The sequence below is a fragment of the Polistes fuscatus genome, unplaced genomic scaffold (genome assembly GCF_010416935.1).
Source record: "Polistes fuscatus isolate 324 unplaced genomic scaffold, CU_Pfus_HIC Scaffold1, whole genome shotgun sequence".
Taxonomy (NCBI): domain Eukaryota; kingdom Metazoa; phylum Arthropoda; class Insecta; order Hymenoptera; family Vespidae; genus Polistes; species Polistes fuscatus.
Window position 1 is genome coordinate 13,531,497 of NW_025112997.1, and position 16,987 is coordinate 13,548,483.

A 16,987-nucleotide genomic window follows, 5' to 3' on the forward strand; every position below is an offset into this window, starting at 1 on the left:
TTCGATCCAGTAAAAGATTTTGCACATTTCGAGAGCCACCAAATTCGAACGTTTTGTACGTTTAAAAAAAAAAAAGAATGGGTAAGAAAAGCTTTAACAAAAAAAAAAAGACGGAAAGAACAAAATAGAAAGAGAAGAAAAATCTAACGTTGGCCCTAAACGAATGAAATTAGTAAAAAATTTTAACTAAATATACGTTTCATTAATACTCAGTACAAAAATCTTTTCCAATATCATTACACAAACAGACGCATACATGCACACACACACACATATCTATTATAAAAACGATAAGGTACATCAACATAGTGCTCTAGTTTCAAAATAAAAATTCGTCGGAGTCGACAGTTGGAGTTCTTCAATTTCTCTCTCGACGAAAAAAAAAAGTCCGGGGAATCCACTTCATCGTCGTTTAATCTCACTTTCCGCCTTCTCGCGGTACTTCCATAATGCCAGTTTCCTGAATCATCCCCCCATTCCCACTCTTCTTTTTGCCTTTACGATCCACCCCCTACCCTTGTTTCTGGGATCGTACGTCAGAAAGAAACGGCTAGTATGCATTTCTTTCTCTCATCTTCTTTTTACTAGTTCGCTGTGTCAGATATATATACACGTTAGTACGTGCTATCGCATTGAATATGCAACGAGAAAAAAAAAAGAAAGAAACAAAGAGAGAGAGAGAGAGAGATAAAGTAAGAGAAAGATGGTTGCCCGAAAAACCACGTTTTTCATCCTCATTTTTCCGTACTTTTACTCATTCTTCGTTACACTCTAAAATGTTATGTGTATATGCGATATTTATACATGCATAAATAGTATATGTGTGTTTGTGGATGCGTGTTCATTCCTCTGTCCATGCTTTTAATTTCCAGTACGCAATAAAAGAGTATCATTTCATAAGATGAGAATGTCATTTCTTAATATTTGATATACCCGTTTTTCTAGGTGTTAATGTTAAATAGATATAATATACCATAATTACAAAATATGAAGGTAGAGAAAATTATTCATTAAAAATATGTAAATTATAGGACTTTTATATTGACGATATTTATTATGCAAGGGGTCTTAAACGATGAATTAAATATTCGAGAAAAAGGAATTAAGTCGAATCGTGATAAAACGTAATTCAACATGTCACGAATTCGTTCGAACAACATTTCATTTTCTTCGAGGCGTAATTTTATCAATCATTCTAACGACAGACCCTTCTTATTAATTAACCAATTACTTGAAATTTTCTAATGACGCACGAATTTTAGAACTTCCGAGCTAGTCACGAAACAATTATTTTCACACCTTCGTGAATGAGGAGACAGTTTTATAATTATTGCTGCAAACAAAGGCATACCATGTTAATTGTTGCATTAAAATATCAAATGATTGAAACCAATTAATTTTTAACAAATCCGTGAGATAAACAAAACACATTTGCAATCCTAGAAATTTCAATCGTTAAATTATTATTTATTATTTTTTTATTTATTTGCATAATATGTCTAATCACGCATACATGATGATTTTGTTCTAATCATTTTCAATTATTAGTCAATGTAGTTTATTTATTCCATTCCAACATTAAAAATTTTCAAATTCTATCGGCATTCAGAAAATTCATTGTACAAAGTATTAAAAAAAATACAACATAATCATTCGTATTGATATTGACTCAATGTATAAATGAAAAGGTGCTTTAATTGGTCAAATAATATTGATACAAACAAATTATAATATAAACCCCCACAAGAACTTCTTTCGAAGCACATAAACAGAAATAAATATGTTTGGGCATAGCAGTAGGTACACAAAATTTCAGATAGGTGGAAAATCGGCACACGTTTCGAGCGTGTTGCATCGTTGAAATAACAAGTCTGACTTCGCAGAGTGTGGTTATTGCAAGAGTATATTCGGTCGCGTGGTAGTAATACACCTACGTTATGTTTCTGTCAAGTATTATGTGCCATATAGTCAGTACAACCCTCCGACATCTGCAGCACCTGCAACAATCAGCAATAATTCTCTCGCTATCCTTCCTTCCTTGCATTCTCTTAGAGATCCTTTAATTCTTAACATTAGATGAGTGACATTTACACGAATGGAAATCCTAACACTATCATAATGCAATATCATCCTTCGGCTAACCAAAACGTGTTTTCGTTGTTGAAAATGACGATACTTTAAAGACTATAATAACAATTACGATTATCCTGAAAACGTTTGGTGTTAGTAAAACGAACGTATTATACAGCTAACATGCATACATATACTTATTATATCAATGATAATTGATACGAGTAGGTATGTATATGTATGTTATTTGACAATGAATAGACAAACAATCGTGTTGCATGTGTATATATACATATATTTTAAAATATAAAATTATAAATATATATAAATTATATATATATATATCTCTATTTAAAATATATATAAATGTAATACTATCTTATTACAAATAATATATATTTCTACACGAGTGAATATGCGAAAGTAAATTATACGAATGCATATGCATATGTCATATGTAATTAAATCGTGAATATATACATTATATAATGTATATGTTACCGGCAATGTATGAAAAGCCGGCATTTTATAGAATACCTAGGCATTCTATAGAATGACTATTTAGACATTCTATTTAGACAAGGTATAAAAAAAGGTTCAGATAAAACTATTATATAAATGACGTGCATTCCTCAATAATAAAAATGTTATTCTGAAAAAATAATGAGAGACGTGGATATTTGAAATGAATTAGTGACGTATTTCATACTTTGCCAGTTTCTCATTTGGCATTCTCAGAATCTTTTAGATTAGAAAATGTGTGAAATATGAATACATTTCATACATTGCGGGCTAGTTTTAGGCATTATGTATAATGCCTAAGCATTCTATAGAATGCCGGATTTCAAACTTTACCGGTAACATATATAGATAATTGCGAATAGAAAAACATAAATGAAAACATGAACAATGTCTATTGTACAAGCATATAATACTAGTATTATATGACTGTGAAAAAACATTAAGGTGTGCACGTGAATGTGAATATACGTTATGCAGTGAAACGGAAGGCTCGATTAATTTGTTCGTACTGGACGAACCGTTTCATATGGTTTTCGATGCTCATCGCATCCTTTGAAGTATCTCGATCGTGTCTAATTAAAAATAATTGTTTTGTAATCGTGCATTTCAATTTCATTTGCTTTCGATTGAAGAAAGAGACAAGAGGAGGGGAGATTCTATCTCTCATTTCTCGTTCATCCTTTGTTCAAATTCAATCAGTGGGGTGTGCATGAACGTTAATCGTATCAAAGGAATCTTTCGAATTTTATTTATTTTTTTTTACTTTCTTTTTTATTTTTTTTTTTGTCATCTCTCGCGATAAGACTACAAAATATACGAACATTTAATTCTTTCTTTTGTTCAACGTAGTTTATTATTAATATACAATTATAAAACCCCATTTTCTGATTCGTACGTTTATTAAATAGTAATTATTATTACTATTACCTTTTTCGCGCAACGGAATGGAGAGAAATTTTCCATTTTATTCGACCAGATTGTATAGCAGAACATATTCGAAAGTTGTTCCTTCCTTTTGTATGCATGCACATATTCACACAAACACATACGCTCACGCGCGCGCGCGCGCGCACACACACATACAAAATTCTTTACTCCATACGTTCTGAAACTTCGAGAAACACCATCGATCAAAATGTTTCCCCTTTCGCGAATATTCGCTTCGACGCTTTCTAACTCTCTTTCATTTTCTTTTTTCTTCTTTCTTCTTTTTGTATTTTTTTTTTTTTTAACAAATAACCCCGAATGCTTATAAACAAGTCTTTCTCATAGGTTATCCCAATAGTTTTATCTCTCTAGTGAACTGAATAAGAAAAGAATAAAAAGTAAATGAGAAAAAAGAAACGAAAATACTGAAATAAATAAATAAAAAATATACGATTGTCGTAAATCCTATTTTTTTTTCTTTTTTTTTCTCTTCTAAAACATCGAATTTATTTTCTACCATTCTCGATCTCTCAGGTTTTAGGAAGTTCTGGAGGAAGGTGGGAGGAGAAGGGGGAGGGAAAACAAGGAAAACACTTCCTAAGTCCAAACGGAGACAATCTTGGAAGGGTATGGTACAAGGGAAGAGGACAGAAGAGAAGGGAAAGCTTTAAAAAGCTTGCGAAAGAAGTATCTTTGAAAAGGAGACAACTCGTTTTCTCTTCTACAAATGAAGGTAGATATATAGAAGTTCAAAAAAAAATGGGGAGAGGACGGGGAGAAAACATGAGAAGATAAATAGAAAAAGGGAAGATAGGATGATGCGCGTTGCGATTTCAAGTACTCGCAGTATCGAATTCTTGCTCGAGTGCTCGCAGAGCCTATCTTCTGTCTCTATTTTTCTTTCTCTTTCTCATGGGAGCCATACTAAACCGAACGAGACAGAACGAAGGATGCTACGAATTCCAACGAAAGACGGGAAAGAGAAGATTGGGTGGGAGTTACGTTTCAAAACCACGTCACTCAGGTTTACAACGTGCCGAGTGATGCTGCTCGTTTCCCATATATATCTACTATATAACCACATACGGTGTATTTGTGTGTTGATACACGTATACACACCAGCGTACGCACGCACGCACATTCCGAAAGTTTGATCCTAGGTATATATGTGTGTAGATAGAAAATACGTCAAAAGTCAGCAATGTCGGATATACATTTTTCGATCCGATTAAATTTCCGATCGGTCGCATTTATTTCTCACAAGTTCCTTTTGATCTTTGAAGTTACTATTTATCAGTGTCAGTATGTGTATTACAAATCGAAATGTAATACATTTTGATAGAATATCAAAAAGAATTTTGATTAATATTTCCTATACATTTTTCTTCCTCGTTTCTTTGAATTAGTTACACAAATGTTAAATAATATTAATAATTATATTTTATAAGTATATATTAAGAAAATTAAAAATAACATAATCAAATCAATTCTCTTTGTTACGAATTTAATTCAAACATTAGTAATTTCTTGATTCATAATAAATGTATACTTTGTACAATACACGATAATTGTTATTACACAAATAATAACTACAAATGAATTATAGGATGTTATTAAAATTAATAATTATATTTCTTGAATAATACACACACACACACACACATAAATTAAAAATTAAAAATAATAAAATAAAATAATTCTATTGTTACAAATAATAATTTAGACATTAGTATTTCTTTATTCGTATTAATTGAAAATTTTGTATACGTTAATTAACGTAATACAAATAACAGGAAAAAGTGAATTACAGGATTACACAATTGATATAAACATAATTATTGCGAACGAATATTTCTATCAATTTATTTTAAATATCAAACCACATACATATATATATAGAAAACGTAATAATATTCGAAGAACAATAGGAATCACATCAAAACAACGGATTTAAAAGCACATTTACATAAGAGAAAACATGACAGGCAGAAAGAGACGAGTAAAAAAAGAAAGAAAGAAAGGAAAAAAGAGATATAGAAAAAAGAAAATCCCCTTTTCTAGAGAAATAATAATTCACATATTTAAAAACATCGCTGTGTGAATATCAAGAACGAACTATGGCACGTCTCATTAAAAGCTACCCTAAACCTCAGACGGAGAGACTAATGATAAAGCATGAAAGGCTGTAGTATTCGCCGAGCAAGCAAGTGTCCGACGGCCTTTTGCTGCTGATTAAGGCTCGTCCCATTCATTACTCGTCCACCACAACGATTCTTAACAAAAGCAAGGACAACTTTGTTTCTCCTCTAATTTTCATCTTATTCCTTTTCTATACATCCTACATTTTATTCTCAATACTTTTCTCCGAGATATTATAATATATACGAAAAAGTGACGACTACTACAGTATTAAAAGGATGTTTCAAGTTTTATCTTTTTTTTTTTTTTTAATGAAATTTACATTTTATTGTAAGAGCCATTCAATTCCGTAGGTTTATACGTTTATAAACTTTTCACATTTTTTTTTGTTTCTTTTTTTCCTTCTCGTTCTCGTTCATTCTCGTTTTAGCTTATCTTCTCGTGAAAAAAGAAAAAAAGGAAAAAAAAAGAAAAAAGAAAAATCTGAAAAATGTGTGCCATGGCACTAATTAAAACAACCCTCCCTCCTTACCCCTTCCCCTCCCCCGACTGTTCGTTTAGCTACGAAATATCACGAAAGTGATTATCGCGGATACGCAAATTTATCAGCGAGAACGTTGAGATTTACGCTCGTTTCCGTCAACGATCCAATAAAACGACGACTATTGCTTCATTATATCGGAAACGCATGGGGAATCGATAAAAACTCCAGACTGCCTGGTAGATGGTAGTTACAAAAACAATACGATAAATTCGACGCTTTTATTTTTGGAAATCATTCGAACGCGTTTAAAACTGAAACGATCGAGTTGAAAAATTTTTATGCGGAATAGATTTAAAATAAATCAACGTTTATAATATGCAGATACATGTATTCAATAAAAAAAAAAAAGGAAACAAATTTATTTTAACAATTCATAATAATATGTCTAACGCGATAATACGCGATAATACTACCTAAAAATGTATTTTAATTTTTTGAACAATAATATGCGAGAGGAGGTAAATGAGGGATAGAGAAAGAGAGGGAAGAAAAGAGAGAGAGAGAGATAGAGAGAAAAAAGAATAAAAGAAAAACCTTAAGTTCAACCAGGTGTTACCGTGCGAGTGTAATGAAAAGCATCCTCTACTCTGTCAGCGAACTGCGTTTAATTTTCGTTTTAAATGCAAAATAAGAGATGTTACTAGCGAGAAGAGAATGAACGACACGGATAAACCATTTGCAGGAGTGGGGGAAGAAGACCGATAGCGTAGAGGAGAAAAACTGGAAAACCTACTAAACTATAGCACTTCGTCTTCGTTATAGGTATAGCACATTCGTCTTTTCTCGCAACAACCTACCTGGCCAATATTCTCGTTCAAGTGAGTGAGTGAGTTTTGGAGAATTTCAAAATTCTCGCAGATTCTTGGGAAAAGCTTTGAAATTTCACATGCTTACGCACTCAATTCGAAATGAAAAAATTACGAACGAAAAGGTATGAATGGTAAAACGCATAAATGTAATTTAATTTACATTGAAACGTAACATTTTCTTTTTTCTTTTGTAAAAGTTGTTACAGCAATAAATAATATTGTCAAAAATCTAACAATAAGAGACTGACGTTAAACATAAATACATGTATATGTTATCGTTAAAACGTGAAATATTCAGCTAGATCAACTATACCGACCAATTAAAATACGCAAAAAGAAAAAAGACAAAATTACATACTTTAATTATGTAATATATGAATTAATGAGAGACGAGTACATGAAATTATATAAGGTTATGGTAAATTTTTAATTATCAAATTCGAAACAATATTTGAAATCTTCTATATATATGTATAAAGCATATTATTTAATGAGATAATTATGTATACGTGTAATATATTTAATTAGGATATAACGTATGCAATTATTTTTATAAAATTAATATAAAAACTTTGTAAAATTGTCTACCAGATCGACAAATAATTGCGACGGATGTTAACTCGATAATCGTTCGAATATTACTAACCATAAACTTTTTGTGAACATTCCATTTCTTTCGAATTATCGACAATAAAAACATTTTCCTAGAAAGGTCTAATTGTTAGTATACTTTTAATAAAAACGTTAATCTGTTAATGTTTTCCCTATTATCAGAGTGAATTTACGAAATTATCTCATCGAGGAATGGAATTTCAATATTTCAGTTATATATGCTTAAATGTATACATGTTAGATATTAAATTTTATTAATGAAAAGAAATATATTTATAATACGATTATTAAAATGACGATGCCAAGGAGGTTTCGAAAACTATGAAAAGGAGGATGGAATTACAATTTCATGCTTCAACTACTTCGCCAAATCGTGAATTAATACTTTACTTTTAGTTATTTCACAAAACGACTAATTTGAAAGTTTATAATAAAATTCTTTATATTATATATGTTTTTGTCAAAACTATTGCCTAATTATTTCATGTATTAATTGAATAATATACTACTTTAACGTTGTATATTAGTGTACGATTAGATGGTAGTATATGTATGGTAATTAGTCAACAATTATACGATCGGTATAATTTCGATTGTTAGCCATTAGTCGAGTCAAGTCGAAGGGAACTCTTAGTAAGGAATAATGCGTGCTCGTGCTTAATAGGTAACGGTGTCAATTAGCGATACACCGAGTATTCGTGCGCGTTTCGGTTGCGAGAGATTACAAAACTTTTAATGGACTGCGCTTTTAGCGCTCATCACTGTCGGAAATATACAGGGAAATATTCGTTTAGAGTGCTTTTGCGGAAATACCATCGTTTCGTATACATACACGGTAATAAAATATTTTTTTCCTTAGTTAGGAAACCCAAGTACCAAGATTTTATCGAGATAAATTTTGTAAGCAAAAAAATAATGTGAAAAAACTGTTTTTTTCTTTTTTCATCAATCGTTTCTGAATTTTATATTTGCTTTCTTTTATTGAATATATAATCCGTATATAATATTAAATATAATCCGTAATATGAAATTAATATTTTTTTTTTATTTTTAATAAAAAAAAAAATATAGCTACAAAAAAACATTGTATAGGCATACATTCCTCGTTAATTAAAATGTCCTTGGAATATTTGCCGGAAAGGTATTTCTGTCAAATTATAAAAGAGAAACGTTTAACCTCCTCGTGTTGCCTTTCATCTCGACTCTTTTACGACCTTTCACCTTCGTCAGACAAGTGTACTGCCTTTGTAGATTTGTCGTGTACGTTTTTACTCACGAAAAACCATTTGGAATGACTATCCATCTAGATCATATACTACTTACTTTTACGCAACATAAAAATTAAAAATTAAAATAAAGAATAGAGAGAAAAGTAAGAAGAAAAGAAAAAGACAAAAATTTGTAAAGACAAATGAGATTAATCAACGATTCGATTGTTTCTATTGACTATTTTTTATCTCGTCGTTACGCACGCAAATAAACTTTACAAGAACGCGTTTAAGAAAACACATTGAAATTCTCTACGAAATGGCAATCCAATCATTTATTCTCGTCGCGTGGAAAACACGTGCCCCGAATCATCCCTTTCACCCTTCATCGACTTCCTACTCGCGCGAAAGGGTCCTCGTAAATTTGGTGGATAGTTAAAATCAAATAAGAACGAGGACGTATGTACGCCCCTCGCCTGATCGACGAGAACACCTTGGCATACTGATTTTTTTTTTGTTACAACGATTACGCATCGTAATTTAATCATTGTCAACGGTGAGGTATAATTGAGGTATAATATCAACGTGAAAAATATTAATATCAAATACCTTTAACTTCTGAAATATTTTGTTAAAAATTTAAAAAAACATTTACATAGGCTTCTTATGGTTTTCAGTCTGCTTATAATTATATATATAATGTGATTTTTAGATAACGATAAGAAGAAAAATTTGTCCATTAATTTTTTCGTTTTAAACGTACTCGAAGATTCCCACTAGTCAATCTTTTTCCAATGATTATCTGCTGAAGTGAAATAATACGCTAAAAGAAAATGACCACTCATCCTTCATTTTGACTGATCGTTTTAACATCAATGTCATCGTTTCTTGATGAGAAATTTAATCTCTACTACAATAAATAGTTCATGTGATTGATATTAAAAACGTATGAAATTAAAAATATTATGAAATAATTTCTACAGGACATTAAATATATTTCCTCAATTAAAACGTGTATGTAAAATCTGTACGAATCATAACGTAAATTATATACGTATATAATTTTATTGTGTCAACAAATTAGCCATGTTTGATTACTTGTTCCTTATTATAATTAGATCATTAAAATCAAATGATTAATAATATGGATGGGTGACCTGTTTAGAGAGAAAAACCTACAAAAATTATCGTGTACTGTTGACTACAGACAAACATTTAAAAATGTAACCTCTTTGATAGCATTTGAATAAGTGTCAGAAATGATTCGTACCCGTAAAAGAGAGACTAAAAAGAAAATATATATTATATTATACATAACAAATTTTTCCATTAAAAAAGAAAAGGAAAATAAAAAAATCAATTAATCCACACACACACACGTCTAAGAATAACTTAATTAATAATCTAAAATCTAATAGTATATTATATCTTCATTTTCTGGGAGTACATTTCACTACCAATGATGGAAAACCTTGAGATAATAATTGACACCACGTCTAGACAAGAATATTAGGAAATATCGCCGTAACATAGAATTCCTATAATTCCATCAGCAGCACAAAGCAGCTTTGCATGATAATGGACCATCGTTCGCGGTAAGAGTTAAACTAGAAATTAAATCAAGGAAGAAGACAAGAGATACAGAGAAAGAGAAAGAGAGGGAGAGAGAGAGAGAGATATCTAACCCTAGTCCCTTAAGCAATTTATTCCCGTATACTTATTAATACTCGCTTAAGTCCGTGGATTATTCAATGCTCGCTGGTAATGAACAGTGCAAACTAAGTAATGCCTTTCCCCCTAATGAGATTCACTTTAAGAGGCCTGAGATCTCTAGTCGGTTAGATTTTAACGGTGGCACGAAAATTCCGGAGGGTTGGTGCCAAAGTGGTAAAGGTAAAGAGACATTTGAAAGAGAGAAATAGAAAGAGAATGGAAGAGACAGTTGATAATAACTAAGATCGGCACGTGCGAGCCATGTGGACTACCACCCTTTTTTAAGGTTAAAGAAGAACAAACTCGTATAAAATGATACCGTGAGAAAGCTTTCGAAGAAAATAACCGAACAAAATGCCAACTATGTCTCGACCACTCGATTTATTTCCCATTTTGCGGAGTTAAATTAAACAAAGGTAAGTTTCCGAAGTTTCTTTTCTTTTTCTTTTTTTTTTTTCGTTTCCCCCTTTCTTTTCGTCTTAACCTTTCTCTTATCGAAAAATAGACTACTTAATATGTTCTAACTTATGTCAAATGAAAACTTTATTTATGTAATAATTCGTTATTAAAAAAGTTTAAAATTATTAAGTTTACAATGAACAAGATCTTTATCAGTAATCAATTTGAAAATATATACTATATTAATTCCTTTTCTCGTAATATAATTTAACTGTAGAATTGTCTGGAATAAAATTTATGTAAAACAAACAAAAACATTCGTTACTGTTCTTTATCATGGTAACGCCTAAATCGATTATCATAATGTTATATAAAATATCTAATAACTCGCTAATATTATTTTTAAAATAAAGTATCCTTTCCTTTTATATTCCTTTCTTTTTTTTTTTTTTAGAAAAGATAAACTCAACTATGTAACTGCGCGTCTCTTCGAAATATATTTAAAAACATTTTTAAAAGTATCAACGACCTACGACAAGCTTTAAAATATAGTCATATCTAAACGATATATCGACGAAGTGTCTTCTTTAAAATACATATGTATGAACACGAATGGTTAACGTAGAGAGTCAAAGGACGGACGTAATCGATTTTCCGACGTTACGACAGCGATTAAATAAGGTCCAATGGAAGCTTATGGTAAAAGGTGGGTGAAAGCGAATAAGTGTAGCTCGAGTGAACATGCACGTGGGATGAAGTAAATAATACAAAAGGAAAAATGAAAGAAAGAAAGAGAAAGAGAGAGAGAGAAAAAGAAAGAAAGAGAAAAGCTTTATATCTTGACTATGTTAATCCATCTCTTTCAAGGTTACCCATTGTCTGATAATCTAATACGAAGCTAGTTGCACGCGAGAAGATGCAACGACGCATCTGTATCACTCTTTCTCTCTCTCTCTCTCTCTCTCTCTCTCTCTTACTCTCTCTCTTTTAACATCGAGGTGCTAGCTCCCGTATACGTAGCCGGTAGTCAATTACACGCACATCTGGTTAACGACCCGTGTCCTGTCATAATCGCAATCATCCATTTTTTTGTGTTCGTTGTATCAATCTCTTAAGTATTACGTTACACTTCTAACTAACTGTTTGCACAAGCTTCATTTTTCTTCGTATAATTATACGTATGATAAATTATTATTACACATTATAGATAAATGTTAACATTTATCTCGTCAATTGATTATAAGTAATTAATCGATTATTTTTATTTCAATATTAATGGTCTTTAGTGATCATTCATTAATTAATTAATGTTAGATAATTGAATACAAATAATGTGTCAATTTATATTGCGAGTTTAATTTTATTGAATACTTTTGCGGGTTTTAATAATTATGAAAAACGTTTTCTATTTTATTTGGAATACTTTTTTAAAAATACGTTGAGAATCTAGTGAAATTTTGTTGTCCTTCATTTAAGAGATCTTGCTCTTTTATTATTTCTTAAATTATAAATATATTTTAGTATCTAATTTATCTGTCTATATATCGTTCTATTAAGTCACATTAAAATAAATAAATAGTATTTAAATTAACGAAAATATATAATTTTCTTAAGCCGATCAAATTTTTATATTTTTTGAATAGAAACGTTAAAGAGAGAGAGAGAGACATAAGTAATTTATTATTAATTATTTATTCAAAGAAGTTGTTTTCAAGTACATGAAATAAACGTAAAATTTATATGAGTATATATTTATTACGCGAAAATAGAAATACGTAAAACAAAATACATATTTCTCTCGAGTTAAATGGAGAGAACAGATCAATAGCAAAACAATTACCTACTTTATATAAAAAAGACACCTCTTTTCATTTCAGAGCAAACTTGTAATATTACATTCATGAAATGTATAAGGGAAATAATAGTACGCATTCAATTCAATAACTAAAAACTACCTAACCGTAGTTTTTTTTGAACTTGTATTGTATGCGATGTCGATAAAATATAGGATATTTGTAAAAAAAAAAAAGAAGAAAGAAAGAAAATAGAAAACAACAAAAATAAAAAAAGAATGTTTGCAAAATATTTGACAGGAGTTTTGGTTACCATTGACCACGATATACGCATTGTGTACACACTTTTTCTCTTTGGCGCTTCAACAAGTCATATTTTTGAAGATACACGACATATACATTTATAACATAAAAGCATACATGCCAGATCGAATTAGTTTACTAAAAATAAAAAATAAAAAAGAAAAACAAGAAAAAACAAAAAATAAAAAAACAACGCTACGAGCTTTTTGTTAGAAGCAAATGATATTATATCGAAATGGAGACAGTAGATCAAAATGTACATCTCGGTAAGTAAAATGCGTTAAGATGTGACACGAAATACGATCGAAAGACGAGCAGAGCACGTTTAACTCGGTCAACGTCCGCGTTTATCGCTTGCTTAACTTGCGAGAAAGCGAGATGACGAATCGTCCTAACCAGTTTAAGTGACGATTCACTTTTTTCTTCCTTTAATGCGAACGACACTGCCGGGGACTCGTAAAGTACCTTCGAAGTGCTCTCTCGTCTCAAATCCCACGAGAGATACTCAAGTAGTGCTCCATGACACCGTAACTACTTGATCGACGCTTACGCGATTAAAAGAGATCGTATTGAATTTTGTCCGTTTTTCACGAACATTTTCATCATGTGGATAGAAATACGGATAGAATATTTTTCTAAATTGTTATGGTTATTAATATGATACGTTATCAATAATATTTTTTTTTAAATATTATAAAGTTAAAATGTATCGCGCGAAAAGTGAGAAAACTTCTTTATTCAAATATAGAAAGGAACAAATGTAACACAAAGATCGTAAGTCGTACGAAAAAGAAAATAAAGAAGAAAGAAAGAGATAGAAAGAGGATGAAAAAGCGACTAAACAAACTCGTATCTCTTGCTCCAGTTCTCTTGATACACGAGCAGAGACGCTTGTTTTCGAAGACAATGAGGGCCAAGCTGTCCGTAGGGACTTTCAAACAAACTTCGCTGCTGTTCGCTAAAGATACATTACTTACATTCGCTCTGTCAGAAGTGAGAACAATTTTTTATGTATATATATGAAAATATAGCTTTTAAAAGCTTTTAAAACTTCTCGAAACTTTTGACGATTCACATTTTAACCCTTTGCCATTTTATATCTAATCGGATTAGATAGATTATTTCATAATGTACACTTTATAATATATATGTTTATCTTTACTAAAGTATTTTATATATTTGCACGATATAACATTCTATCTAATGAACTAGAAATAAATTATCTATTATCATTGAAATATTATCTTAAAATTGATTAAATATTATATTAATAGATAATTAAAACGAAACAAAAAAATATATTATAGATAAGAAAAAGAAAAAAATAAAACATATTATTTAATAACATGATAATTTTTATGTTAAAATAATTCTAAAATTTCTATAATAACGTATAAATGCATATGTAAGAAATGAAAATTCTTATAAGACTATCAAAATAATTTCCTTTGATCTCATATGTACTTTATATTTGGTCATTTGGGTTGTTCCGTTTCCATTACTTAAACTAAGTGACATAATACATTATCGTAAGTGAGTTAACGCAAACTCGTTTCTTTGAAGACACACGTTCTAGAATTCCAAAAGCAATTCAACCCACATTGCCGCCAGCACGAAAGCCCCAAAAGTCGACCTTCTGTGATTAACGCACACACCTCTCTCCTTCTCTTTCCCTCTCCCTTTCCCTGTCCCTTTTCCTCTCCCTTTTCCTCTCCCTTCTACCATTACAACAACTTCAGACGTCTAACCGGTAGTGACTCCTTTCGTGCACTGACCTCAGTAATCTTCCTCGTTTCGAACAGGTCAAAGGCTATGGGACTTTCGTACAGTTCGAATCTTTTCATTAAGACAACATTGTACTGTAATTGTACCCTTTTACAACGCGTACGATCATCCGAAACTAAACTTCAATCTAATGATTTTATATTTCTTTCCTATCAGAACTTTTGTGACTTCTACGAAATTTCGTATCTTGAAAATACATAAAAAATCATAATATATATTTCAAATTATAAACATATTATTTACATTTAACATAATTACTGTAATTTAATAACCTTTAAATGTTATAGTAAATATTACATTACAATATAATAGAAAACGAAGAAATAAATGATTTTTATATAACAGATTAAAATCATAACTAAAGTTTCATGAAATAATAAATCTAGGACGTTGATAATGACTAATCAAATAACACTTGTCATTTCTTTTTTGTATGATTCCGAAGTGTAACACGCTTGTTTACTATAATCTTTTAGCGAACAGATAAAACGTGAACTATCCTCGTTTCTTCGACGAAATTCTTATCTAACTAACAATGAGAATATATGTGAACTATTATCACGAGAATAAAATAAGACACAGAAGAAGGGGAGAAAAGTAAGCATGTTCATTCAAAGAAGACGTTTTCAGTACTTCAAACGTTGACATGACGCCGCCGGCGACGTCAGTCTGGCTCGACCCACTGCAACACGAACAAAAATAGAAACCTCGTAATCGCGCCATAAAACTGGACTCCCGGTTTCCGAGCTACAACACGCGTACCACCAACGTTAGAAAAGATCGAGAACACACCTACGTAGAAAAAATAATATCTGAAAGAGAGTAAGGTTGTAACGTATTCTAGAATAAAAAACAAAACTTACCAAAAACAAACAGGAACAAAAATTGACGTGTTTGAAAGCAGCCCAGCCACCAATCGGAAAGAAGCAGCAAACTTTACTCTTCACTTTTCGAAAATATTAAATATTCTTTTATCTCTTTCCCGCACTTATAATATTAATTTTCTTTTATGAATAATCTAATCACTCGATCGAATAATTAAATAAACGAAAAAGACATTCGATTTAATTGAACGATCTTTTTTGCGATGACTTTATTTATATTACGATCTAAATATGCAAGATGAAAGAACACGCTGCACGAACTCCGGCAGCCGACTGAGCGCGAAACCGAAAACGGATGCTGCGTTGAACGCGTTCAGTTATCAACTGCCCCGTAAGACACGTTGCGCAGCCCCCACTACGCCGTCTACTGAACGACTCTCCGATTGGCTCACCGTTTCCCGCTCGCTTCGAACACTCATCCTCCCACTCATTCTTTCTTTCTTTCTTCCTTTCTTTCTCTCTTTCTCTGTCGTTCTACTTCTCAGCGACACTCGTATCTCTCTTCTTTTTGTACCCTTTTACTCTCTCCCTCTCTCTTTTTATTTTTTTTTTTTTTAATTTTCTTCCTTTTTTTTCTTCTTACCAGGAATTCTGTATTTCGGCAGTATATTCACTTTTATGTGGACGGATACAGTTTCGAATGATATACAGAGTATTTTAAATGTGTATAAATTTGTGAAATGATTTCTCGTGTCGTTTTGACATTAAAAGTATCGACTTTTTTTGAAAATATTTGATACTTAAAATATATATATATATCTTTATTCGTTATTGTCTTTCAAATTATAATTTCGAAAACTGTAAATGAAGTATAATCTGAATTCTTTTATTTTGACTAGTCTGATAGATTTTTTTAGTGTAAAAGGCATCAATTTCCGTGAAGCTAAAACTTAATGGAGTTCTTGTAAACACTTCTCGAACGCATACGATAAAAAAGTCTGACTCTAAAAGCTAACCTTCTGCTAAGAATTTGAAGAATTCGGTTATCTTTAGCGATAATAGGAAAAGGAAAACAACCAAAAGGTTGTTGGATCCTAAAAGAAAAATCAATTAAAAGTTCGTACAATCGTAGATACGTTAGTACACACTGGACAAAGATACGAAAAAAAGAATTTGAAGATTATTTATTTTTGAAGTTGGCATAAATTATTAAGAAAAATAAGAAGACGAAGAAAAAAGTTAGTCGAATTTCCATGAACATTTCCAAGTTCCTTATCACGTTTACTCCTTTTAATTAGTTTTATTTAATCTTCATAATTAGAAAGATGTAACTCTTAAG

General features: G+C 31.0%; 1 protein-coding gene across 4 annotated transcripts in view; it reads right to left on the reverse strand.

Annotated features, from left to right (window-relative positions):
* LOC122514779 (prolyl 4-hydroxylase subunit alpha-1) overlaps positions 1-16,987 on the reverse strand; it is a 287,725-nt gene that overhangs the window by 140,944 nt on the left and 129,794 nt on the right. For 2 of the 4 annotated variants that reach the window (XM_043631817.1, XM_043631825.1), the window contains exon 1: positions 15,688-16,033. The exons of the other annotated variants lie outside the window; for them this stretch is intronic. The gene's annotated coding sequence lies outside the window, so the exon portion shown is untranslated. Of the gene's footprint in view, positions 1-15,687; positions 16,034-16,987 lie in introns of those variants that run through there. 4 annotated transcript variants of the gene reach the window in all.